This window comes from Copadichromis virginalis, linkage group LG16 (genome assembly GCF_057382275.1).
Source record: "Copadichromis virginalis isolate Kocher_CV1m ecotype Utaka linkage group LG16, C_Virginalis_male_GT1.1, whole genome shotgun sequence".
NCBI classification, from domain to species: domain Eukaryota; kingdom Metazoa; phylum Chordata; class Actinopteri; order Cichliformes; family Cichlidae; genus Copadichromis; species Copadichromis virginalis.
This window is the reverse complement of record NC_140633.1, coordinates 35,766,304-35,793,125: the sequence shown is the minus strand read 5'-3', so window position 1 is coordinate 35,793,125 and position 26,822 is coordinate 35,766,304. Positions and strand designations below refer to the sequence as shown.

General features: G+C 39.2%; 1 protein-coding gene across 5 annotated transcripts in view; it reads left to right on the top strand.

Annotated features, from left to right (window-relative positions):
- Positions 1 to 26,822, top strand: part of gulp1a (GULP PTB domain containing engulfment adaptor 1a) — a 98,704-nt gene that overhangs the window by 18,405 nt on the left and 53,477 nt on the right. The window contains exon 2 of one of the 5 annotated variants that reach the window (XM_085434592.1): positions 23,668 to 23,753. The exons of the other annotated variants lie outside the window; for them this stretch is intronic. The gene's annotated coding sequence lies outside the window, so the exon portion shown is untranslated. The remainder of the gene's footprint in view (positions 1 to 23,667; positions 23,754 to 26,822) is intronic. 5 annotated transcript variants of the gene reach the window in all.

The following is a 26,822-nucleotide window of genomic DNA, read 5'->3' as shown; positions in this document are numbered from 1 at the left end:
CAGACATGGAAAGCCATAACATGAAGCTTCCGGTACAGTTTGTGTTAATGACAGAGGAACTTTGCAATGTGACTTTTATGCATTACACACATCAGGACTTGGTGAACCCACTCTGTAACTTTCCATATTGCAAAAACGATCAACTAGATATTAGATAAGATCATTAGATCAACATTTTTTTAGATATTCTATGATCAGTGTAAAGCTCAGATTGACCCATTCTTTCACAGAGGTGTGTAAAAGGTCCTTGGTTTTATACACCTCTGGCAACAGGACTGAAACCAGCTGATATCAAAGATTAAGAGGTGTGGTGCAACACTTTTATACATATAGTGCTTGTGTTAGCAAGCTACTGTAGTTAGCTGTGGCATGTGTGCACAGAAAAAAACATTACACTAAACATTACAGCTTTCTGAATGCTCTGTATTTCACTATAACTCAACTTGTACTGATGATGATGATGCCTCACATTTTATTGCCTTTATGCACTTTTGTTTTCATCAGTTTCATTTGTTTTTACAGCTTATAAGACTGACTTTCTGTGTTCCTTATACTGTTCACATGGGGTTTTCCATTCAGCCAGCTTTTTTTAAACACTTCTCTGCTTTAAGGTCACGAGGTGGCTAGAGCCTCTTCCAGCTGCCATAGGGCAAGAAGAGGGGTATACACTGGACAGGCTGCCAGTACATCACAGGGCCACAGGACAGAGAAAGAGAGGAGTCACACCACAGCCAGTATACAAACACCAAATACCCTAAAAAGCTTGTTGTGATCAGCAGGAACCAATATGGCGGCAGGGAGACAGAAAAGCCTGATAGATTTGAAGTGATAGTTGACTAGAGGTTATTGTGAGTGCTAATGAGTGTTTAAAACATTGATTTAATTGTTTGAATAAATAAATAATATCTGGGAGCATTTCAAAATTGCTGAAGAGTGGCAACACTTGCATCTAGAAGGATTTTAATGTGAACTACTTTTGATTCAACTGTGCTTTCAGACTCCTTTGGGTTGTGCTTTCTAGAAATGGAAAAAAAAAATGCATAGTAGCAAATGGAGCTCTTACAGCTCTGTTTTATAATGGACTGCCATTTACCAGAAATAGTCTGTCCTTTTAATCAATTTAAAAAGCCAAGCTGCTGCTTTGAAGTTTCCCTCCTCACAGGGAAACATTAGAAGTCAGATGTTTTAAACACTTAGCTGTGGTCTTTAGTCACACTGGTGTGACCAAAGAATGCCTCTACATGGGGAATATAAAATATAAGGGAATATCCTTGCTCTGCAGCCCTGCTCTAAGAGCAGATACTTGACATTTGCATTGGCATATTTTTAGAGAACACTGTGACAGTTTGAGAGCCATTGTAGCCTATAATAAGATGTGGGAATGCCCTGTAGCCTGATGTTTGTCTTCAGTGGCAGTTTCTTAAAATGACTCTGCAGCATACCCCGTACAGATTTGTACTAATGCATCTTCTCCTGCCTTCCCACCAACATACAATGGCTGCTCAGACCCAAACTGACACACAGCAAATGTCCTTTATCCTTATCTTGACCTTTAATATGTTGTCCTAAGTTTGTCATTCCTGTCAGCTGACCAGGGTCACCCTCTTGCCTCCCAGGTTTCTATCTGCTGCCACGCTTTGCTGTCTCACCCCTCATTGTGTCCCCTCATCTGTCACAGTGCTCTTGCTGTCAAGAGAAACAGGCAATGATGGATGCTAATCACTTTGTCCGTGTACCCATCCAAGTCACTGCCTAGTCAACAGGCGCAGCCCAGCCTTCCTCCTTACAGCCTATGTATAAATGAGCTATTCTGTCTCCCCGCATTTCTACCATTGTCTCTGCTAGTAATGTATCTGCACTCGTTAAGGCCGACTCCACACAGATACAGTTGTCATTGCACTTGACAGAAAAGAAACAAACACGTTAAAATATGCAGAACCAAGAAGTAGGATATGTTCATTTCTAATGTATGTAAATTATAACATAAAATAATTGCTTTGTGATGTAAAACACAGAGTGAACGTCTGCTTGGCTCTGATGTGCTCAGCTATTCACAAAGTGCAGAATATCAGATGTTTCACAGAGTCACAGACAGTCAAAAATATCCAATATTGATCTCGTTGTGGCTTCAAACCATTAATATACTTAGAAAAACATGACATGCTGGCTACAGTAGGAGAGGTCTCCTGATAAAACTACCTCAGAATAACCACTTTGATCTTGGCAGGGCTCATGTTGTGTTTGTTTGCACAGATGGCTTTGTTGCTTGGAATAATGGCTTGAAATATATCTGGTTGGACTGATTAAAATTCATGTTGTACAAATGTAAGAATTGATTCCTTCCCAATCTGAATTCATAAAACCTTTCTGCAATGCATGAACACAAACTGAAATATTTAAATTCAGTGATGATGCTGTACTTTAATATATCTAGGGAAAAACACAAAATTCTGACACAAAACACACAAGTTTTTCTTTTATTTTTCCTCAGAGTGCTTCTCTGAAGTGCTTTTTAATTTTTTCTATTTTCAGTAATGAGCTGTTAAATTAGTTTGTAAGGAAACATTTCAATCACTTAAATATTGATGAAAATCACTCACATTGCAGTATTTTAAGGAAAACATTGACCTTCTAACAATGAGTGATTGCTTTGTTGCTCCAGAAAGTATAATGTGATGAATTTCTTGAATTATAAAACTAAAAAATGTTTACAGAGAGTGGTCTTGGGTAGGGCTGGGCTATATCATACCATTTTTGGGAAATACGGTACACTTAAAATCAATCATTTGATATTTCTGAAAATCGACAGTACCCCTTATTAGGGCTGTTCTACATAACGATATATATCGGATGACGATATAAAAACATCTATCGTTTCATTTTACGCAATCGTTTGTTTCGTGGTGTCGCAAAATAAACTGTTTACGGCAATATTTTCTCATCGTTTTGATGGTCACTGTAGTGGCTATATTCATTTATTAAAGTTCTCTCTTTCTCTTATATTTAATAAAACCACACAACAGACGGACAAGCAGCTGTTTTTATGTGTTGTCGTTAGCAACAACGACGGTAAAACCATCGCATGTCCGCTTGTTTATTTTCCACATAAACCTTTCACAATAAAGCTCAAGATCCTGTTGAGACTTTTCAAAGTAAACGGAATCATGTGAAAAAGTATGCAGAGTATTTACGGATGAGAAGCAAAAAGGAGCCGTCAGGTGCTAAAAAATAAACCTTAGACTCAAACGTTAGAACAGGCTTTCCCCCGTAGCGTGCCGTGTAGTTTCATGCATCGGTTAAAACATTCGACTCCAGGTACACGATGCCCAGCTGGAAACACTTCAGCAGCCCAAGATTCACAGAATTTACAGAAAATGTTACATTTTTGTGATTTATATTGTTATCGGATGATAGATGTTTTATATCGGGATATGAGATTTTAGTCATATCGCACAGCCCTACCCCTTATAATCCCGTGTGCTTTATGTATGATTTCTGGTTGTGTTTACTGACCTCGAAACGATTTTATGTACACGGCGCTCGAAAAGCTGTCAGATGTTTCAGTACAACTTTGCTAAGCTACGAACCTGCACTGCTTGATGGATTGTCGGAGCTTTACGGCTATCGTAGGCAGGAGCCTCGCGGAGTGATACGTACTGTGCTTCAACATAATATTACCGTATTGTGTGTGTATAACCTGCACTGTTAATTTTTTATATAACTTTAATGCACATAAAAAACAGCTGCTTGTTTAAGTGAAAATACATTGATGTTTTTTTTTCCCACTAATAAAGTTGAGGAGTTGTAAAGTATTTTGTCTAGTGTCAATTATATCGTCAGTTATATCATTATTGCAAATTTTCAAATGTATATCGTGATAAATATTTTTGGTCATATCACCCTGCTCTAGTCCTGGGTTCAATTGCACCATCAGGCTGGGGGTCTTTCTGGGTTTTTTTTTTTTTTTTTTTTGTATATTGCTATTACAGCCCATATATCTTGACAAGCAGAGGTCATTCTTTTGAGTTTTTTCTCTCTTGGAAGATGCTGTCCCTGGACTGTGACACTGCTACCTTGTATTCTGTCTTCATTAGCCAGTAGGCTGGGCAGTCTGGACCTCTGATCATAACTGCATTGACCAGCCAAGTTTATGTAAGCCTGATACTGTTTTTAAAGCTTTGCAAATAATTAGTGGGCACCATCTCAACAAATCCTCAAGGCAGATTATATTTTAAGCCTCAAATGACGAGTAAAGAATCTGGATTGTTGCAGGAATGTTTTTGAGATAAAGCAGTGCACCATAGAAGCTAGTATGTAGACTGCTCTATGCTTTCGGGAAAAGTTCAGTGACATGCTGACTCGTAAGTGTCTCTTGTCTGGAAATGCACACCTTTTTTATGGGAGAAGTAAGGGAAATGCATTTCAAATGACTTCTGACTTTGTGCGGTGCAACTTTATACCAAAACAGAAACAAGTTGTTGCTTTTGTTGTGGAGTGTGCTGCGATGACAGTGATTGATAAGCACATTTAAATGGCTGTTCACCTGAAAATCCCAGTGGGGAGGTTTCATTTTGTACAAGTGCACACAGTACGTCTGTTCTTGACAGGCTGTAGAAAGGTTATCTGGAGTGTGACAAATGCTGTACTTCATAAAGAATTAATGTAATGGGTCCAGTGTTAGTTGGCCCAGCCACAGATATGCTTCATGCATGAGCTGCCATATAGATAGGCGAGATAACAGTTTGGTGAAGCATAATAACTTGTTAAGATGTGAACAAACCATTTTCACTTCACTTTGGATGAGGTGCTTTTGAGGGTGTGTTATTCAGTGCTATAGGGAGTTTAAGGTCAGTGTAAGAAGGGAGGAATCCTGAACCCTGATTTGAAGCACTAAATCAAGATGAACTAGAAGAAGTCAGAAGATGTGTTTCGCTTGCTTAGTTACCCTCAAGGCCATTTCCTGTCAAAGCTGCTCTGTACACTGACAAAGAAGGATAGCCCCTTGGCAGATTGTTTTGGCCAGTGGCCCATACATGCATTGAACTTTGAAGTCAGTAGTAGATCTGTCTTACTTTGTCTGAGTGAAATCTACTCTAGTGAAGTTTGGTTCATGACTGTAGGATACAGGGATGGGCAGAAATATACAAATTCCATCCATCCATCCATCCATCCATTTCTCATTGGATGAGATGTACAAATACTAGACCTATGAACACTATAGCCACTATACCAATCAAATTTTAGAACTATAGTATGGCAACTTGGAATAGAGAGACCATGCAAACTCCAATTAAAATAGTTATGTTTGCAGTTTTGGTGCCTTTTAGAGCAGCAGTCCCCAACCTTATTTGCACCACAGACCGGTTTAACGTCAGACAATACTTTCACAGACCAGGCCTTTAAGGTGTCATGGATAAATACAACACTATAAAATACGACCAAGATAAAAACTGTGGTGTTTTGTAATTGTTTAACTTTATTAGCAGTGTCCTCCTGAAATGCACCGACGACACTGAGAGTAGCATCCTCCTCTCTGCCCCTTAATGCTCTCTGGTCGCTATGCTAATGCCTAAACATTTCTTTCAAAATAACCAGTACCTGAGACGGTACCTGTACCTGCGGCAGTCCCCAACCCCATGGCCACGGACCAGTACCTAATCCCTATAATTACAGCCATTACTCAAACACTATTATTCAGTTATTATGAAGACACATTTTTTTCATTTAACAACATTTATTTATTTATTTTTTAATTCAAACTGGTGCACACGTATGCTATGTTAGCTAATTTCCCTCAGAGCGCTAACATATCAGTAGAGTGACCGCATTTAGCTATAGAGCTGACGCAATCTCCTGTTTCCCTGTTGTGGCTGTCAAATAATACCCCACTGAGTTTCTGCACTTAACTTTTACAATCTCTCTATGTTCTATCAGCGCCTCTATTAGAGTAATGAGAGCTCAGCAGCGGTGGCACTGGGTCAAGCAAGGCGGGGAGTGAGGGTGGGGTAGTTTCAGGAAGAAGAAAACTGGATGTGTGAAGCAAAACCGCGGACGTTTGTTTGGCTGCTTCGCTCTCTTGTTTCATGATCATTATAACCCTCGCTGGAGAAGCTGTGGATGAGGAAGATGTGACAAAGTGCAGAATGAAACGGAAAGTCTAAAAATAAACGCAGTTTCACAAGGAGAAGTGTGTCATTTTTTCCATCATGCCTCCCAGTCACATAATATGACAAGTGCAAAGCCAAGGAAAAATTAAGTCGAGAAAATTGCACATTTCAGGCAAAGCATCCTATTAGAAACATGTCTGCTAATGACTTCTCATTAGCCTTAACTGTCCACCAGATGGAGAGATGATGGTAATGTGCCAGTGCAAGATATAACATTTGTAAATAATTCACTACACGATGTATTTTCCTTTTACACATATTTAGAAAAGACCTATTTCATATTGATTATTTTTTTAATTGAAATTATCACATTAAAAGGTGATATTAGAGCTATAACTCCCCATTTTCTGTTTATCATTCAGCATGTGAGCAACTGCAAGGACATTCTTGTGCAAAGGTGACTTTAAGAATAAAGTCTCTAAAGTGTCCTGCTTGTCTACTCTAACTCTTCTTTCATGCTGTGTCACTATTAAAATCCTTGTCCTCGCAGTACGTGCTTAAATACAAGAGTGTTATTATCTAAGCTTAAAGTCTTCATCTGTCCCTCAAGCACTCAACTTGTCTCCATGTTTTACTATATTAGAGGGGCTCAGTTTAAAGAATACTCCTGCTGCCCTGTCTTTAGAGTGTCACACTTGACAATGTTTTGTGCAGTGGACAATAAAGATAATGAAAACAGATGATTTGCTGTCACAGTGGATCCAACCTATCGTCTAACGCGTTCTCGTCAAATTCAAAATCAAAACCGAAGCCAGCTGTCAACACATCACAGCAGCTGTGATGTTTACAAAGGTCAGCAGACTGAAAAAGGTCGCTTTTCCCAGAATAGATTCAGAGTAAAAGCCACTGCTGAGTTTAACCTCACGCTGAACCAGTAATGTGAGCGTGCTAAAAATGCAGCTTAGCCTCTCTGTGACTCTGTGCAGATTCGACTCACTGAAGAATATCTTCACTTCTCTGACAAGTTTATAGCTCTGAATTGAGCCATTAGAAGACCTGTCTGACTCTTTAAATGAGTATCACATTTTCACAGCACAATACTGTAACTGTGAAGACTATGTTTTAATGGAGCGCAGCTCTGTTTCTCTGTAACTTTAAGTCGTTTTTTTTATTTATTAAAAGCAATAATTCGGAAATCCTTTAGAGAAACAAATATATAACTTCTCACAGAGTTTGCAGAGGAGAGCTGCAAAGGATTGTCGACATGAGAGGATTTTTGGGGTGTTAGTAACACAGTCAGGAAACAAGGATGGAGAGAGAGGAACCCCTGTTGTGCTCGATTGACAACTGGGCCCCGGGAGACATGTGGGAGAAAAAGATTTTGACTTAAAAAGGCAGTCTAACAGCAGCCTTGAATGAACCATTTTTCAGTCCATTTAGTACAAAATGATGTGTTAACTTACAGGCAGCAGTTTGTATTTGACCAAAAGCAGGAAAGCAAAACTTTTGCTTTGCTAATACGCTCTGTTGGCTTCTTAGGGAATGCATATTCACAGAAAAGCAAAGAAAACAGCCTGGATTTGGCTTTTCTTGCGCTTATTTTAAAAAACCTCAATTAAAAAACAAACAAACAGCTACTACTTGCAAATTCAGATGTCTTGGATCAAAAAAAAGAGAAATGTAATATTCAGTCTTGCTTTTAGCATGATGAATGGCACATAATGACTTTAATATACAAGTATACCTAATCAGTGGAGCGTACCAGCAAACAGAAATATATAAAACTAAACGCAGCTTCACCAGCTTCTCTCAAACCCCCAAAACAGTCCTGCAGCACAAGATTAAAGAGGTTTGACTCATTTCTGAAAAGCCTGACAGTACCAGTGTGGAGCCAAGCCTTTTAAGACAATAAGTCAAATTTTGTAATCAATTCTATAATTCCTGGGAAGTCAGTGAGTCCAATTTTTGTGTCCTCAGATGGAAGATTTTCCCCTTTCATTCTGGCCATGGCAAACTGAATTAATTAGAGTGGTCTGACAGGCTATGAATGCATGTCCTCGAAGCCATAACAACCAGAATTGTCTCAGCGTGATTTCAACAATACTCCTGTTACTGTAGAAGTAGCTTTGCGGCGAGTGGGAGAGCAACTCTGTGTCTGTTTTTATGAATGAAGCAACATGCCAGTGTCAGGGTTATGATTTCTGTGGATTAACTGGACTGTTCTGTGCTTGCCTTAATGCAAGGCCTCTTTTTCTGGGAAGATATGATACGGAGAGAGAGATCATTTTTCTAACAGCTATCAATAAGGACACTGTACCGCACTTGGACTTTCTGAAAAACAAGGCATAAAGACTCTGACTCATTTGGAACTCTGACGACAGTCTTTCAATCACAGATGAACTGTTGTTCAGCGTTTGCTGTATACAGCCTTGTTTGGTTGAGCCTCAAGCTTAGTCTCTGTGTGTTTCCAGCCCTTGGATGAATTAAGGGAAACCAGTCAAAAATCTTACTCTTGACTGGTTTGCACTTATTAGAGTATGAGCTGTCACTGGATGAGCACTGTAACATCGAGGTCTAAAGCAATTGGCTGAGTGTTTAGATGTTGTACACCTGTCATTTAAGGAGGCAATAAATTGAGACATTCTGTTTATTCAAGCTCAGCCTTTATAATCAACATATAAAATGTATACTGTTTAGTGGAACAATTATAACTACAAAGCAGCCATAAGCAAACGGTGAGATTAATAATCAAGAGAAAGTGCATTTAAAGTGATTTAGTACTTGATGTCACTACTGTACATAGTCCAAGCAAACCGTTAGACCACTGAAAGGCACTGAAAAGTAAACATTGAGCAAAGATTAAAAAAAGAAACCAATAAAAGTAAAAGTACTATATAAAATAGTGATATACAGTTGGGGAAACAGTTGTTTGATCCCCTGCTGAATTTGTATGTTTGCTGAGTTCCAAAGAAATGAAATAACTTTTATATACGTAGTGTGTTTTAAGGGATTTTAATGGTTAATATTCTGTCTCTACATTAAAATGAAACTACCATAAAAACTAGATTCTGTGAGTAAATGTATTAATTCAGCAGGAGACCAAATAATTATTTCCCCCACCCTAAATATATTCTATTTTTCTGAGGGTACAGTGTTTAAGTTTCCTTAAGTGCACCAAAGGAAACACAAAGTTTAATTTGGATTTGAAAATGGCTGCAGTTATGGAAGGCGTTTCCACTGGTGTGTTTTTAGAAAGTGCTGTCCATCTCATATCTATTTCCTACTTCCAACATGCAGAAAAAGAACTTACCAGTCCAACAAGACAGCCTTGTTCACATAGGAGGGATTAAGCCTATTATAGTAAAAATAAGTGGACAGATGTCCCACCTCCCACCTTATGATAGCTGTGATTGAGTCTGGTGTCGATTAACTCATTCTGGGTTTTTTGTATAACTGTCTCACCTGTGTCTCTTCTGTTCTGCAGTATACAGAGTATTTCACTGACAAACACAAACACCCAGCGGTTTAGCAAAAAATGTTGAGGACAGGACATAAACAGGCAATTCTGCAGACACACAATTTCACTAAGCTCTCATTTGAAATCAGTCCACAGACTGGCAGAAACACAGTCTTTGTTTTCTCACAGCCACTCCTTTCTTACAAGTTCATTTTAAAGAGCGTCAGTCTAAACAAATGTCTGTGTTCCAAGTGTCAGTTAAACTGTACACAACATGGTATGAAATTACAGTGAAGTAGATTCAATTTATTATGAATCTAATCATAAGGATAACATCAGTTTAATGCAAAGCTGGGAAACAAGTGGCATCCACCTGTCATTGATCCCTGAGGTCATCATCTTTTGGTATACTAAAATTTACCAGTTACTATTTTATTTCTGCTTTTTTTTTTTTTTTAAATTAGATTTTAACTTATGGATCTTATAATTTTACTATGCTACTGGTGCATTTCTTTTTGTTGACAAAGTGAATATTTTTAATAGTCACTTGCTATATCTTGTGTACATCTTATGGTCATAGAGCCATCAGCCCGATTAGATATTAACAGTCACATAGCAACAACTCAGTGCATTTAGTCATGTAGACATGGTCAAGACAATCTGCTGAAGTTCAAACTAAGCATCAGAATGAGGAAGAAAGGTTATTTGAGTCATAGTTGTTGGTGCCAGACGGACTTATCGGAGTATCTCAGAAACTGCTGATCTGCTGGGATTTTTCCCACAAAATCATCTCTAGGCTGGTCAAAAAAAAAAAAAAAAATCCAGTGAGTGTCAGTTCTCTGGGTGAAAATGCCTTGTTGTCAGAGGTCAGAAGAGAATACCAGACTGCTTCATCCTGATAGGAAGGCAACAGTAACTCATACAACCACTCATAACATGTAAGGCATGCAGAGGAGCATCTCTCATTGCACACATTGAACCTACAAGCAAATGAACTACAACAGAAGAAAATCAATCCGAGTGCCATTCCTGTCAGCTAAGAACAGCAAAGCAGAGCTCACACGGGAGCACAATAATTGGACAACAGACTGGAAAAACGTTGCCTAAGGAGTCTTGATTTCTGCTATGACATCTGGGTGTTATGGCCAGAATTTGGCATAAACAACATGGAAACAATGATTTATCCTGCCTTGTATCAACAGTTCAGACTGGTGGTGGACCAAAATCTCTGAGAAATGTTTTCAGACCTTGTTGAATGTGTTCAGTTTCAAGAGAAAAACAGGACTGAACTGGGTACGAGCAAAGTTAGTTAATAAAGTTTAGTGGTTCTGAATCTCTGTGGTAGTTTATACTTTTTGAATTGCATTGTACTTCCAACTTAAATGAAATGAACCATTTAAATATTATTTTGCTTGCTTGCTCAGTGGAAAAGATAAGGTTACATACATTATTATGTTGTGGTTTTGTGCTGTATAAATAAATAAACAACTTTTTAATGAAGAAGATGTTATGAAGGTAAAATTATAAATGTTTTGTGCGACTGTTATTAAAAATGTTGTTGAAATGTACATTTAAGTTATAATTACAGGTATTTTCTTCACATTGAAGATAAAGATACTCAATTACCCAGGTGTCAGGCTACCCCCACTGACACGTGCTTTACCATTCTTGTACCATTCTTGTTATTCACTTACAAAAAGCACATTTAAGTGCAGACTGTTTCTCACACCAGGATGATTTTTGCAGAAAGCATTGTCTTTTGATTTGACTTGCACAGGTGCTTCTGTGAGTATCAACACAGTGACAATGGTAGAACAGATCTGTTCAGCTTTGAGTTTAATGCTCAGCCAGGGGTATTTGTTGTCTGTCAAAAGGCTGAAACCACATGAGGAAAACAGTAGAATTCACTTCCACACTTAGAGGTAAAACAGTTTATTGTACTTGGGTAGGCTGGCTCAGCAGAAGCAGAGATGTGCTTCTATATTTATTCCAAATCAGGGAGGTGTTCTGGTAATGTTTTATCAATAATACAAATCCCCTTGTTGCTCTCTATGTCAGCCAACAGTCTCGCTCTGTGCACACTGAGGGGAAGGCTGATTAAGGTTTCTTTGCACGTGTGGAAATACAGTTCAGCCTAGCTTGTCTGAGGTTGACAAGGAATATCAGTTAGTGCCTTAACTAGGTCAGGTTGTGCATTAAAGCTGCTGTAGGTTCTTACCGAAAGTGATGCAGCTTTTTCTGCAGCTGTGTGTGTGTGTGTGTGTGTGTGTGTGTGTGTGTTTTGCTGGTAGATCTTGTGGGATTCAGTATAATATAATGATAAAAAAACAATTCCCATCTCTTAAGTACTTCTCCACTTTCAAATGACTTATTCAGACCTTGTTTTATTCATTATATGCTAAACTCAATTTTCCCCTCCCAGTGGTATTTACACACTGAACATTTTTGCCATCTTTCTGCCAATAATTTACTGGACGATTCAACTCAAACAAATACAAAATCAACACAAACTGCTGTAAACACCATGACGTGAAATAGATGCTAATCAGCATAAAGCTTGAGCTGTGTTTCTAAGGAGAGATTGCAAAGCAGGATTTACATCTGCCGTTATGTGCGTATACTCCCATGAATACCTGGGTGCATCCATGTTTAATCTTCATGTGCACATGAATCCATCTAACACTTGCTTCTTCTGGGTCACAGTTGGAGTTGTGATCTCTGTTGTGGTGAAAAATGGTTCTAATTCTTGTATTTCCCATGTACTTTCCTTGCTCATCGTCTTCTTGCAGGTGTTCTTACAGCAGATCATCCGCTTCCACTGCACTGCACTGAACTTTCTCATATGTATCCCAAATCTTGGGAACGGGATTTAATTGTGAATTTGCTAGCTGTTTTTAAACACCGTGGCATTAACTAAAACTTTCACCATCTGGGGGCAGCATTTCACCAGGGACTGTGTGAGGTATTTTATTTTTAATTGTTTTGTTTTTTATTTATTTAACACTTATTTCTTTCAAGCTCCACCCCCATTTCTTCAAAAGAATTTCCTTCCCCATACCACCCACGATGTGTTGTTAGTTGACTTGCTACAGTATCTTGTGGTAGAAAGTGGTACTACATGAAAGTGTGGCTCGGCCCTGTTGTAACTTTAATGTGTATATCTTCAACCAAATACACTGATGTTTGGACATGAGTGGTTATTTCAGAGTAGTTTAAAATAATTATCTTTAAGGTCCTTTTTTCTACTTATTAATAATAATGGCTGTTCAAAAGAAGAATAACATGCAATAACATATTTCACGATGGGCAATATCGCCTCAAAATGAGATAAAGAAAATTTGCAGTACTGAAATTTCATGATGTAGAAAAAAGGAAAAAGCTGAATGTTTTATTGATGCTCGGAGTTCGCAGGCAGCAGCGTTTATGAGTAAATAAAGGGCATTTTCTGTCCTTCTTTTCCAATACGCTTCTGTCACTGGTGACAGTAACTCATTTAAAGTGGGATTTATATTGATACAAGGAGCCAGCACCAGCAGCAATATTGTGCAACATTAGTGACATCGCATTATATCCAGTGACACAACATAAGTCAGTGTACGCACAAAAAGTGCCTAGGTAGTGTTGACTCTGGGAATTTTAAGCAACAGTACAATGATCCTACTACTATTAAACAGTTTAACACTAACTTAACCCTTTAACTCTTCAGGAGCCGGCACAACATTGTCACATAATAAAACAGAAACATATTCCACCGTGTTACTTCATCAGTAATTTCCACCCACTGTTTGCTCTTCTAGTCATATGGAATCGAGCTTGTGAGTGCTCCAGTAATGCTCAGTGATGTGCATCTTTTGGGTTGGGTTGCCAGCTGCTAGTATCTCCTCCCTCGTAGCCTGGGTGTACTGAATGTTGTGTTTTTGGCTCAAGTGGGGAAGCAAGTTTGTTGTTTTCACCTTTAGCAGGAACAGCTTTCTTGTGTATTGTTGGAGGTTGTTAAAGTAGCTCCCTTTTTAAACAATAGCAGTTTAGATACTATATCGTCATTGCATGCTGACATACGGCTCTCGCTCTCAGACATGCTTGTGCTTGCTTTATTGTTGCATAAACTACAGAAGTAAATGCAACGTGGCTCAGTCAAACAGGGCTCTTTTGAGGTTGAAATGTCCAGCCTCAATCTACCACGCTTAAAGCCATCTGCGCCAGAGAAACAGTATCATGACTGGTCATGCCCTTTGTCCCTAACTTCCAAACAAGCTGGGATTTGCTAAAAAAAAAAATGCTGCTGAGAAAGGCTGATTCTTCTTACAGATTTTCACCAGCTCATTAAATGGCCAGTATCACCAGCTGTTTTCACTCCTGATAAGCATGTGGGAGTGTTTCTGCTTTGAAATGGCATTAGTCTCCATTAGGAAGTATATTCAGTTCAACCTTCAACTGAGCATGTGAGTCTAAGACCCATCTTTCTAATTTCCCTTGCCTGGTTTTTTAACTTGTGGTTTTCCCTACTCTTTACTTTTATTGTTTTTTTATGGTGTTTAGTTTGGCATTGGTTGGGTTTAGTTAAAATAAACTACTTGTTTATGGTTTGAAAGAGCTTAAACTAAACCTTTCATACGTAAATCATTTTACAATAACAATTACAACTGGACTTGTTCACATAATTTTCTTTACATGTCTGCATAATCTGCTTTGCTGTGTTTATCATTGATTGGAATTTATGATAACAGTCTACTGCATCTGTTCATTGGTAACAGACTGAGGGTGCTAGCAATGTGTCTGATTAAAACATTGATAATGGCTGATGGCCAAATTTTTTGAAGCCAATTTTATTGTCTGTTATGCTTTACCTAGAGCATTTGTTTTCATCTCGCCTTTGTAATACCAACAAATAAGGGATATTTCATTTCTAATTACGTGTTTTTCTTCTTCTCCTTGGCTCCAGTGTACAAGTGTATCCAGTACCATCTTTGCAAAAACTGGTGACAAAAATTCTGTCCCAGCCAAAATAAATTGTGACCCACTTTCATATGAATAGTATAAACATGAATGACAGTTCCATTACTGGGATTATCAGTGATCTAATCATCAAAGATATAAAATTAAAACCGTTATTAAGCCATGATCTCTATTACAGCATCCCATAAAGCTTCATATGGTATTCTGTATCAATTTATAGTGGTGTTATTTAAAGCACACATACATAATCTTTTCCCGTTGTCATTTAATGCTGTGGAAACCCTAATGTAGCATGAAAAATGAGCCATTTAAAAAGCGTACAAGTCACAGAGTCCCTGCACTGGCTTTTTTCTCAAACGCTTCCAAGAAAGCTGTCGAAAGCTGTCTGAAGTTTCTGTGTTTGGGTCAGAACACTGCAGGTTTCAAGATGTTAATGCCAGCTTGCACATTCTGTACTAAAACCTTGACATCTGCCCAGCGTACGCAGAGTCCTGCCCCTCAGGAAGTGAGATGGGCTAGAGCCAGTCTGGTGCTATCTGGATATCCTCTCTCTTATCTACCACTTCCAGCATGTTTGGTACTGGATCTGTGCTGCTGCTCACATGATGGTGTTTTGCTATCAGGAAACTTTCGTTATGGAGCCCAGAGGGAGAAAAAGGGTTCGATACGTTTAGAAGAGTTTATTTTTGAAAGAGGATTATTATATGGGTCAGGATGGTAGATGCTACCCCACCATGACCTCAACCATTTAGAAACACACATCCTCCGCAATTACTTTATCCACTTGTTTGTCTGTCTGGTGGTCAACAGCTTCTGGCATATTTTGAAGAAGTTATTGCAAGATTTAATTTGACTTGTTTCATTCCTCCATGGGGCATATCACTCTGACTTGATTAGATGAAATATACCGTGTCAGATTTACTATTGCACTAATTGTAATCCTCTTGTGTGATTATACTCGTATGAATACTTTCTCTTTGTATTCTTTTGGAAGTTTTTTCTTCTCTTAAAAAAGTTGAGCTGGGTTCGTGTCCTGAGCCTCTAAGTCCCTTTGAGTCATGTTTAATATTGGACCATATGAATAAACTTGACTTTACTTGGAATTCCAGATCAAGGCGTGTTTCATAGTTTGTTTTTGAGTCCACTTTCTGCCTAGCTGTCAAAACTTGCCTAAGAGGATTAATCCAGCAGACCTCGCTCTTTCATAACAAGTCACCCACCCCTGTCCTTGTGACTTCAAGCCTCTCGCTGTCATCATATCTTAATTATGATTTTTGGGTGATTGGCTTTCTCCTAATGAGGAGGAGCAGAATAAATTAATTTCATCAGAATGGTGCCGTGATCCTCTGTCATATTCCTGCACGTGCTTTACCAACATGCTCAGACTGAAGCCTGTCATTGTAGGCTCTTTTTTTTTTTTTTTTTTTTTTTAAACATTTTTTGTGCAGGGTACTGAATTGCCTCCTTGGTAGATATCGCTTTTAATTTAAATAACTGGACTGTTTACAACCTACATTTAAAGTAAATTTGATGGTAACCGTTACAACCTAAACACCTGTTTCCTTAATAAGATTCCACTCTCTGTTTTGTAAAGCCACATTTCTGAAACATAAACTTAGTGCTTGAGGGGATATGGAAATGACAGGCTGTTTGTTAATCCATTCACCACTGTTATTCAGTATAATACACACTGTGGGAAGCCAGAAAGGTGAGAAAGTATTGCTGAAGAAAATCCATTTTGCATTAATCCTCAGCTGGAGAGGGGATAAATTTGATCATGTCACCTTTGTTTTTGCTGAGATGGAAATGGCAACATGGAGAAGGGAAGGATTAGATTTTAAGAGAGGAGAGAGGGCTTGGATTTTGAGTTTTGAATCTAAGAGAAGACACACATCTCTTTTTCGTCTCTGAAACTTTTCCTTATCTAAACTAGTGCAGGTTTTCATGATGAAGTTTTTGTTTTTGTTTCTCTGTATGCCAAAAATGGACTTTTCCTGATACATTGTGATAGAACGGTGGACTTGCAGTACTAAGAAATACATAGAGGTTTCTGGCAGAACTTCACATGCCACCAGTGTGCATAGATGAGAGCAATAAGTCAAACTCTGCACTTTTAGTGTGAGATTTTTCATGTGACATCAATCAGTCATTATGAAACATTATAGACAACTTATCAGATAAAATGACTGTAAAGTATGCTTATCAACTACAAGTATAGTTGTTGGTGTCTTTCTAGGTGGTCATATAGTTTCAGATAATGAAATGCATAAAATCTATTACTTAAAATATAAATAAATATACCTTTGGTCTGTATATATTGGGTGATACCAATTTATGCCCCAAATATGGTATTACCTGTAACTGTGAAACCACCCACAACAGATAGAAAACCACTAATCAAGAAATTGAATCAATGTTGAGATTTAGTTACAAAGTCAAAAGCTAAAAAAAAGACATTGCGTTTCACTGAAGGTACATACAGTGGGGCAAAAAAGTATTTAGTCAGCCACCGATTGTGCAAGTTCCCCCACCTAAAATGATGACAGAGGTCAGTAATTTGCACCAGAGGTACACTTCAACTGTGAGAGACAGAATGTGAAAAAAAAATCCATGAATCCACATGGTAGGATTTGTAAAGAATTTATTCGTAAATCAGGGTGGAAAATAAGTATTTGGTCAATAACAAAAATACAACTCAATACTTTGTAACATAACCTTTGTTGGCAATAACAGAGGTCAAACGTTTACTATAGGTCTTTACCAGGTTTGCACACACAGTAGCTGGTATTTTGGCCCAGTCCTCCATGCAGATCTTCTCGAGAGCAGTGATGTTTTGGGGCTGTCGCCGAGCAACACGGACTTTCAACTCCCGCCACAGATTTTCTATGGGGTTGAGGTCTGGAGACCGGCTAGGCCACTCCAGGACTTTCAAATGCTTCTTACGGAGCCACTCCTTTGTTGCCCGGGCGGTGTGTTTTGGATCATTGTCATGTTGGAAGACCCGGCCTCGTTTCATCTTCAAAGTTCTCACTGATGGAAGGAGGTTTTGGCTCAAAATCTCACGATACATGGCCCCATTCATTCTGTCCTTAACACGGATCAGTCGTCCTGTCCCCTTGGCAGAAAAACAGCCCCATAGCATGATGTTTCCACCCCCATGCTTCACAGTAGGTATGGTGTTCTTGGGATGCAACTCAGTATTCTTCTTCCTCCGAACACGACGAGTTGAGTTTATACCAAAAAGTTCTACTTTGGTTTCATCTGACCACATGACATTCTCCCAATCCTCTGCTGTATCATCCATGTGCTCTCTGGCAAACTTCAGACGGGCCTGGACATGCACTGGCTTCAGCAGCGGAACACGTCTGGCACTGCGGGATTTGATTCCCCGCCGTTGTAGTGTGTTACTGATGGTGACCTTTGTTACTTTGGTCCCAGCTCTCTGCAGGTCATTCACCAGGTGCCCCCGTGTGGTTCTGGGATCTTTGCTCACCGTTCTCATGATCATTTTGACCCCACGGGATGAGATCTTGCGTGGAGCCCCAGATCGAGGGAGATTATCAGTGGTCTTGTATGTCTTCCATTTTCTGATGATTGCTCCCACAGTTGATTTTTTCACACCAAGCTGCTTGCCTATTGTAGATTCACTCTTCCCAGTCTGGTGCAGGTCTACAATACTTTTCCTGGTGTCCTTCGAAAGCTCTTTGGTCTTGGCCATGGCGGAGTTTGGAGTCTGACTGTTTGAGGCTGTGGACAGGTGTCTTTTATACAGATGATGAGTTCAAACAGGTGCCATTCATACAGGTAACGAGTGGGGGACAGAAAAGCTTCTTACAGAAGACGTTACAGGTCTGTGAGAGCCAGAGATTTTCCTTGTTTGAGGTGACCAAATACTTATTTTCCACCCTGATTTACGAATAAATTCTTTACAAATCCTACCATGTGAATTCATGGATTTTTTTTTCACATTCTGTCTCTCACAGTTGAAGTGTACCTCTGGTGCAAATTACTGACCTCTGTCATCATTTTAGGTGGGGGAACTTGCACAATCGGTGGCTGACTAAATACTTTTTTGCCCCACTGTATGAATAAAATCATATATAATGTCTTTCTTTTTGATATATTTAATGCATTTAATGTATTTCTTTTGCTTTATTCTTTTACTTTACAGTAGAGATGCACCAATTGGAATTTTCTTGACCCATTCCATTGTTTTGTAAGTTTAACCTGCCAGTACCACTTTTTGCACATTTTGATTTTCTTTGTATATAAAACTGATAGCATATACAAACAAAAAATGTACTTTTCTTCAATGCAAAATATTTTCATAATAAATGTAATGATTAAACTTTATAAACCAGAGTAAGCTACAGGATCTCTCGCTTAAATAATCAAAAATGAAGTGCTCTGCTGCTGATAAGAGGTACAGTTAATTAACTGACAGTGAGCTGCTGTGCTCCCACCTTTGCCTGGCATATTTTACCTTGCCAAAAAAAAAAGCAGTTACATCACTTTCTGTTATGTTTATAACTTCAACAGATAAAAGACAATAACCCTTTTCTTTTTTCACTCATCTCTGTAGTTTCCCTCGTAAATTCTTTGATCCATTGCTCATACCGAGGCTTCTGGTTTTTGGCTGCCTCTGTGCTATGGATAGTTTTATCTTTATCCACTTTGCTTTTGTTAGCTTACTTCAAAAGTCCAAGTTCTGTCAACATGGGTAACAGTTCATCACCTGTAGCTCACATTACCTGTGGTGTACCACAAGGTTGGACTTGAAGCCCTTTTTTATTTTCTATTTATATATACATAGCAGGGCAGCACGGTGGCACGGTGGTTAGCACTGTTGCCGCACAGCAAGAAGGTCCTGAGTTCAATTCCAACATCAGGCCGGGGTCTTTCTGTGTGGAGTTTGCATGTTCTCCCCGTGTTTGCGTGGGTTCCCTCCGGGTACTCCCGCTTCCTCCCACCGTCCAAAGACATGCAGCTTGAGGGGATAGGTTAATTGGAAAATCCAAATTGCCATTGTGTGAATGGTGTGAATGTGCGAGTGAATGTGAGTGCGAATGGTTGTCTGTCCCTGTGTGTTGGCCCTGCGACAGACTGGCGACCTGTCCAGGGTGTACCCCGCCTCTCGCCCTATGACAGCTGGGATAGGCTCCAGCGCCCCCCGCGACCCTGAAAAGGATAAGCGGAAGCAAATGGATGGATATACATAGCATACATACGATGCAAAGATATATGTACTGCTGAAACATAATAATACTAAAAGCTTAGCTGCTCTTTTTGACTATATGGTCTCAATAGCTGGACAGTGTAAAATTTCCTCTCACTAAATGTGCCGAAATGAGAAATCTTATCGTTCAATGTTCCAAACTACATTAACTATTTGAAATTTATTTTGTTTTATCGTGTCTATGATATGGCTTCTTTATCTTCTCACATATTTACAAATTAAGGTCAGAAGTCTAGCAAGAAGGTTGCTCTAAACATATTATTAGTGTTGCTCGAGGTCTGACCTCATACAGTACGCTGACTATTGTATCATCTGTGTTGCCAGAAATGCCTCACATGCTGACTTTAAAATTGCAAAACCTGTATTTCCATATCCAGCAGTGTATATATCAACAAAATCTCACAGGGGGAAGTCACCTAGCTCAAATTAATGCAACACCTTCCACAGTCTGTGCCCTTTAAATCTATCTCTGAATGTCATTTCCCCACAAATTCCTCAGGCACTTTTATGATAACTATGCATTACTACAGGCTAACACATAATAGAAAACTTTGGCCCTCATTTATCAAATGTGCAGACAGCACACTTTAATCTCGAGTGTGTCCTTTCTGAAGTGCTAATTTGAACTCTGATATCATGCTGAAAAATGTCACAGTACAGTGAAGGTTTGATAGAATCTCCACTTCTGTGATAAAATGTAAAAACAAGATTCACTTTAGAAGAAACTTGGGATTGCAGATCTTATAAAGGCAAAGCAGACGTGGCGTTCTAGTAAATGGGCTCAGCTGTCATATGGCTTTTGGTTTCTGAGTGCCACACAAGCATATCATTGATTTTTCCCTGGTTTTTTCAACATTGCATTTTTGAGAGTGATTGATCAGTGTGTTTGTTTGCTTTCTTTAAGCCATTAATAAACACTGAAGGCCCACAAATCTCTATAGCTGGGACGGTGCTGTAAATCCAATAGTCTGAATGAATAAAAATAGTTTAAGGTATTGGACATGAGACCAGGCTCATGGTGCTTGATTACACCATGAGCTAAGTCTGCACCTCATTCATCAGGCACGAACTAATGTAATAAAAATATATTTCACCCACTTTTTCAGTTATATCCTTATTGACTGATTGCAGTGTTTGTTCTCATTATTATTAGTATTTTTTACACCCCAGGGGTTGCTTATTGCCGTCCACCTACCAATAAATTACTGTGAAGAGCCTCTGTATGACTTGGATGATTTCAACACAGTGAGAAAAGCAGTCTTAAACGCTTTAGTCTATAAATTGCTTTTCTTAGATTGTTTTAATACACAACATGTAGATGGACAAGGAAGAAATATATACAGTGGGGCAAAAAAGTATTTAGTCAGCCACCGATTGTGCAAGTTCCCCCACCTAAAATGATGACAGAGGTCAGTAATTTGCACCAGAGGTACACTTCAACTGTGAGAGACAGAATGTGAAAAAAAAATCCATGAATCCACATGGTAGGATTTGTAAAGAATTTATTCGTAAATCAGGGTGGAAAATAAGTATTTGGTCAATAACAAAAATACAACTCAATACTTTGTAACATAACCTTTGTTGGCAATAACAGAGGTCAAACGTTTACTATAGGTCTTTACCAGGTTTGCACACACAGTAGCTGGTATTTTGGCCCATTCCTCCATGCAGATCTTCTCGAGAGCAGTGATGTTTTGGGGCTGTCGCCGAGCAACACGGACTTTCAACTCCCGCCACAGATTTTCTATGGGGTTGAGGTCTGGAGACCGGCTAGGCCACTCCAGGACTTTCAAATGCTTCTTACGGAGCCACTCCTTTGTTGCCCGGGCGGTGTGTTTTGGATCATTGTCATGTTGGAAGACCCAGCCTCGTTTCATCTTCAAAGTTCTCACTGATGGAAGGAGGTTTTGGCTCAAAATCTCACGATACATGGCCCCATTCATTCTGTCCTTAACACGGATCAGTCGTCCTGTCCCCTTGGCAGAAAAACAGCCCCATAGCATGATGTTTCCACCCCCATGCTTCACAGTAGGTATGGTGTTCTTGGGATGCAACTCAGTATTCTTCTTCCTCCAAACACGACGAGTTGAGTTTATACCAAAAAGTTCTACTTTGGTTTCATCTGACCACATGACATTCTCCCAATCCTCTGCTGTATCATCCATGTGCTCTCTGGCAAACTTCAGACGGGCCTGGACATGCACTGGCTTCAGCAGCGGAACACGTCTGGCACTGCGGGATTTGATTCCCTGCCGTTGTAGTGTGTTACTGATGGTGACCTTTGTTACTTTGGTCCCAGCTCTCTGCAGGTCATTCACCAGGTCCCCCCCGTGTGGTTCTGGGATCTTTGCTCACCGTTCTCATGATCATTTTGACCCCACGGGATGAGATCTTGCGTGGAGCCCCAGATCAAGGGAGATTATCAGTGGTCTTGTATGTCTTCCATTTTCTGATGATTGCTCCCACAGTTGATTTTTTCACACCAAGCTGCTTGCCTATTGTAGATTCACTCTTCCCAGTCTGGTGCAGGTCTACAATACTTTTCCTGGTGTCCTTCGAAAGCTCTTTGGTCTTGGCCATGGCGGAGTTTGGAGTCTGACTGTTTGAGGCTGTGGACAGGTGTCTTTTATACAGATGATGAGTTCAAACAGGTGCCATTCATACAGGTAACGAGTGGGGGACAGAAAAGCTTCTTAAAGAAGATGTTACAGGTCTGTGAGAGCCAGAGATTTTCCTTGTTTGAGGTGACCAAATACTTATTTTCCACCCTGATTTACGAATAAATTCTTTACAAATCCTACCATGTGAATTCATGGATTTTTTTTTTCACGTTCTGTCTCTCACAGTTGAAGTGTACCTCTGGTCCAAATTACTGACCTCTGTCATTATTTTAAGTGGGGGAACTTGCACAATCGGTGGCTGACTAAATACTTTTTTGCCCCACTGTAGATGTCTGCTTAATGTAATCACTGCAGAGTGCAGACGGGTATCATTCATCTTTAAAGGGTTAGTTTGTTATGAGTGTATTTTTCATCTTTTTTTTCTTACTGGCTGTAAAGTTGGCTAAAAACTCGATACTTTGTTTTCTTTAACTCAGACTGGGATTGTTGTAGAAGGTTTGAAGTTGGAGATTGTGCTACTTGTAAAGACAAAACTTGCATCAGAGTGTATAAAATGGGTTCAGCCATCATACAGCTTTCGTTTTCTGATTGCCAGATCAGTGCAGCATTTGATTTTTTTTTTCTTACTTTTTATTTTTGAGAGTGAGTGATCAATGTGTTTGCCTTCTTTAAACCATTGATAAACACCAAAGACCAACAAATCTCTACAGCTGGGTCGGTGCTGTAAATCCAGTAGTCTGAATGAATAAAAATACTTTATAGCATTGGAAATGAGAAATGAGACAAAATCCAAGGTGCTTGATTGCACTGGAAGCTAAGTCAGCACCTATAATAACTATGCTTGTACAGTCTATGTATGCACTGATTGTATTATTTATATATATTTTTTCATTTATGACTTTTCCCCTGACTGCTCACAATGGTCTTTTGGACAATCACAGTACATGCATTTTTCTTACTTATCAAGGGTATTGGAAGGATTTGCATTGGATGTGTGCAGCCTAAGTTTAAACTTGTCCTTCTTCCTCCATGGCTTTGTATTGATGTAGACAGCCACTCATGTCAGCCGCTCGTGCATGTGTGTTTTGTTTAATTGAAAGGGTTGCATGCTAAGTTGTCAGCTAGGTAACTTAAAGAATTGAGGATCACCTGGATACGGGGAAAGAGTCTTAGATGCAAAGATATGGACTTCTGCTTGATGTAATCAGAGAGTAGACCTGCAGGAATAATCTTTCATCTCTGAAAGCTTGAGTCTTAAGTGGTTTTTTTCTTATTTCTTTCTATTTACAGATGATGCAGCACTAATGAGCAGCCATCAGCCTTTAGATGAGTGACTCACAACAAAAACACCTGAACATCAATAGTCTACAGTAACAGTAAGAAACATTATCAGCTATCTTCCGAGCTGTCTTTGAAGTTATAATTATGTGTCGTCATGGTTATACAGCATGCTTCAATCCTCTTCCTTTGAGATCCTGCTAATGCACGTGCTTATTGTTCTGAACAGTGAATATCACTGTGACTGTGGGAGACGGTAGATGGCATATGGTAGCAATCACACCTACAGCTCTGACACATAATTCAGCTGTGTATATTCTCGTCATGGTTCCGCTGCTTTGTGATAAACGCAGACAGGAGTGAGGCGACAGTCCGATGCCATGTTCTTTTATCTTTCTTAAAAAAATGTATTTATGCTCATCGGTGACATTTTGATTCTTTTTTCCTTTAGAAGCACATCTTTCAAATTCAAGCAGTGCTGGAAAATATTATAGAATGATATACATTGTTATGTTGCTGTCCATATATTCTAGGTCAGTGGTTCCCAGAAGTTTTTGAAACCCTCTCATATGCACACCTGTAAGTCACAAAATATATGAACTGACGTCGAAGTAAAATAAGCTGCATTTTTATTGCTGTGCAGATTTGGAAACGACTTAATTGCGTATTGATAATACTTGTTCATGAACTGTTCTGCTTCAGTTTTTGTTTAACGCCAGGTTTAGTCAGCTTAGACGTTGTTTGCATTCCTATCAGCTGCATTTACAGTGACAAATCTCTTCATCTCTCATGCTCAGGCAATGTTTGTGACTGCTGCTCAGTCGGAGAACCTGCCTGCCACAAACTATGTTGGTTTACCGTGATGAGCAGCCGCCGTGAGCTGTCATTACTAATATAAGCTGTAGCTTGTTAGATGTTGTCCAAACCACAAGTACCAATTTATTAATTAGTCAACTTTTATTACCTCTGGATGATGAACTGTTTATATTAAATCCTCTTGTGTGTTCAAATCATAGACTGCCTATAAAAGTTGGATATATCCACTGGGAAGTCACCTGTTTTTTTTGTTTTTTTTGAAGACTCAACTATGGCATTATACCTGCTTTCATTTTGTCTTTTGGGAATCATACTTGGCTGTATTTGAACAAGAGGGTAGAGTGCTAAATTATCAGCTTATGCTAGCATGGGTCCACTTTACACTGATAGATGACAATTAGTACTAGTGACACCTAAATATACCCCTTACAGCTCACTCAGCAAAACTGGATTCCTTGGAGTGGTTGTTAGTTCTGATCAGCACCCTGCAAGCAGGTCTGAACTGTTACTGAACTGTAAAAATGATGCTGCCACTACAAACACAACCAAGAGCTCAAGTTCAGTGACTCAGATTAGCTGAGGTGAAACTTGGCTGCAATTTATTTATTGAGAGGCACTAGATATTTTTTTTGTTTTTTGTGAGAATACTTTAAGGCAATTCCACAAAAATAAGCCCTCCTCTCAACGCCTCTGACTGGGTTGTCTTTAGGGGATTAGGGTGAGTCATAACTCTTTGGGGGATAATAAATGTTCAGTATAGGCATGAGTAAATAAAAGTAACAGTAGGGCCAGAACCACTGAGACAGTAACTTCTCCCATTTTGCACAGGGTCTGACTGTAACTGGTTTGGGATTGACAAATCATTAGCCACCCTGCTCCGTCCTGCATGCCTAAGTATCCTTGGGATTTTGTCCTCTGATGCCTTTATTGAAGTATGAATGAATAGACAGAAAGCACTTGGGTAGAAAAAGCACAGAAAAAAGTGATTGTATGAACAGGTGAAAAAGATGTTGTATAAAGTGCTTTGAGTGATCAAGTAGAGTTGACAAGCACTACTTGAGAACCAGTCTATTTGCCATTTACAAAGTAGAACCTTTTTCTATTCGCTGTGGCACAAAATGAGTGTTTACAGAGGTGAGGTCAGAAAGCTGCTCTCCTGTATGCTTCTGTAGGACTGGAGATTTTTTTACAACCACAGCTATCGCTATCTGGTGGCCTCCAGATAAGATGCAAGTTAGTGTTAGAGCTCTTTCTTTTCTTTCTCTTTTTTTCTTTTAATATTCATTTCTATTATCAGTATTCTTCAGTAAAAATCAAAGATAAAATCATGATCCCAAGAGAAAAGCTTTTACAACCAAGCTTTCTTACTCTTTGAGCTAAAAAGTCTAAACAAATACTGCAAGCAGCCTAAAGCTACTTAGAATACGATGACCTGGATGACTGAGAACCTTCACAGACATTTAGGCTGCTTCCTTGTTCTGATGGGATCACTTCCTGACCCAGCCCCCAAGGGATTTGGGTATCCTCCGGAGACTGACCCAGGAGTCAGTCTTGTTAGGTGAATGTGTAAACCTCTGCAAGGTATTATTTTGGAGACAGTCTGGGCAGATGGGGTCTGATATGCAGACAGTCAGGACATGACGATAAAGATGAAGAAGACTTTCTGTAAAGCTGTAGTTTTGATGGGTTTTGGCATTTATTTTTTTAAAGCTAGACTTTAGAGTAGCATCCCTCTGTGGCAGCACCTTACTTATGAATTAAAGTTGGAGACTTTTTATTTTAAAAGTGGATCATTCATCTTATAAGAGCAATTTAAGCTTCTGTTGACCTTTTGGTTCATATTGAGTGCTTTGCCTTGTAGGACTTTTTGAGTGTTTGTGAGAGTAAACATAATCCTTTCCCTGCTTTCTAATGTAGTCAGTACTTTTAGAGCAGTTACTAACAGTAAAATATGGCCTTGTATAAATGACTTTGGCTTGATTTTATGTTGAAGCAGGAGAATGTCTTATCATGCAGAAACAGGGGTGTAGATTAGAGGTAAATTATTGAGATAGAGTTGGATCATAAATGAATCCTTCTTTAAGATTTACGAGTGTGTCACCGCTAATAAAGGAGGGTTTGAATTCCTGTGAAAAATGCCTGCAATCCAGAGGCAAATGAAAATATAATGACTACCTGCTATTGTGTACTGCATTGCTCACTATGGGTTTCTGTCCATTCTATTGGTTTCTGTATTTTTTTCCAAAATGATCATGCTTTTAAACTTGAATTTTCGCTTTATTTGAAGAGCGTTGGAGGGTCTGAATATTGTGAAACCTGGAGCGATTAAAGGGGAGAAAATGCCAGTGCTG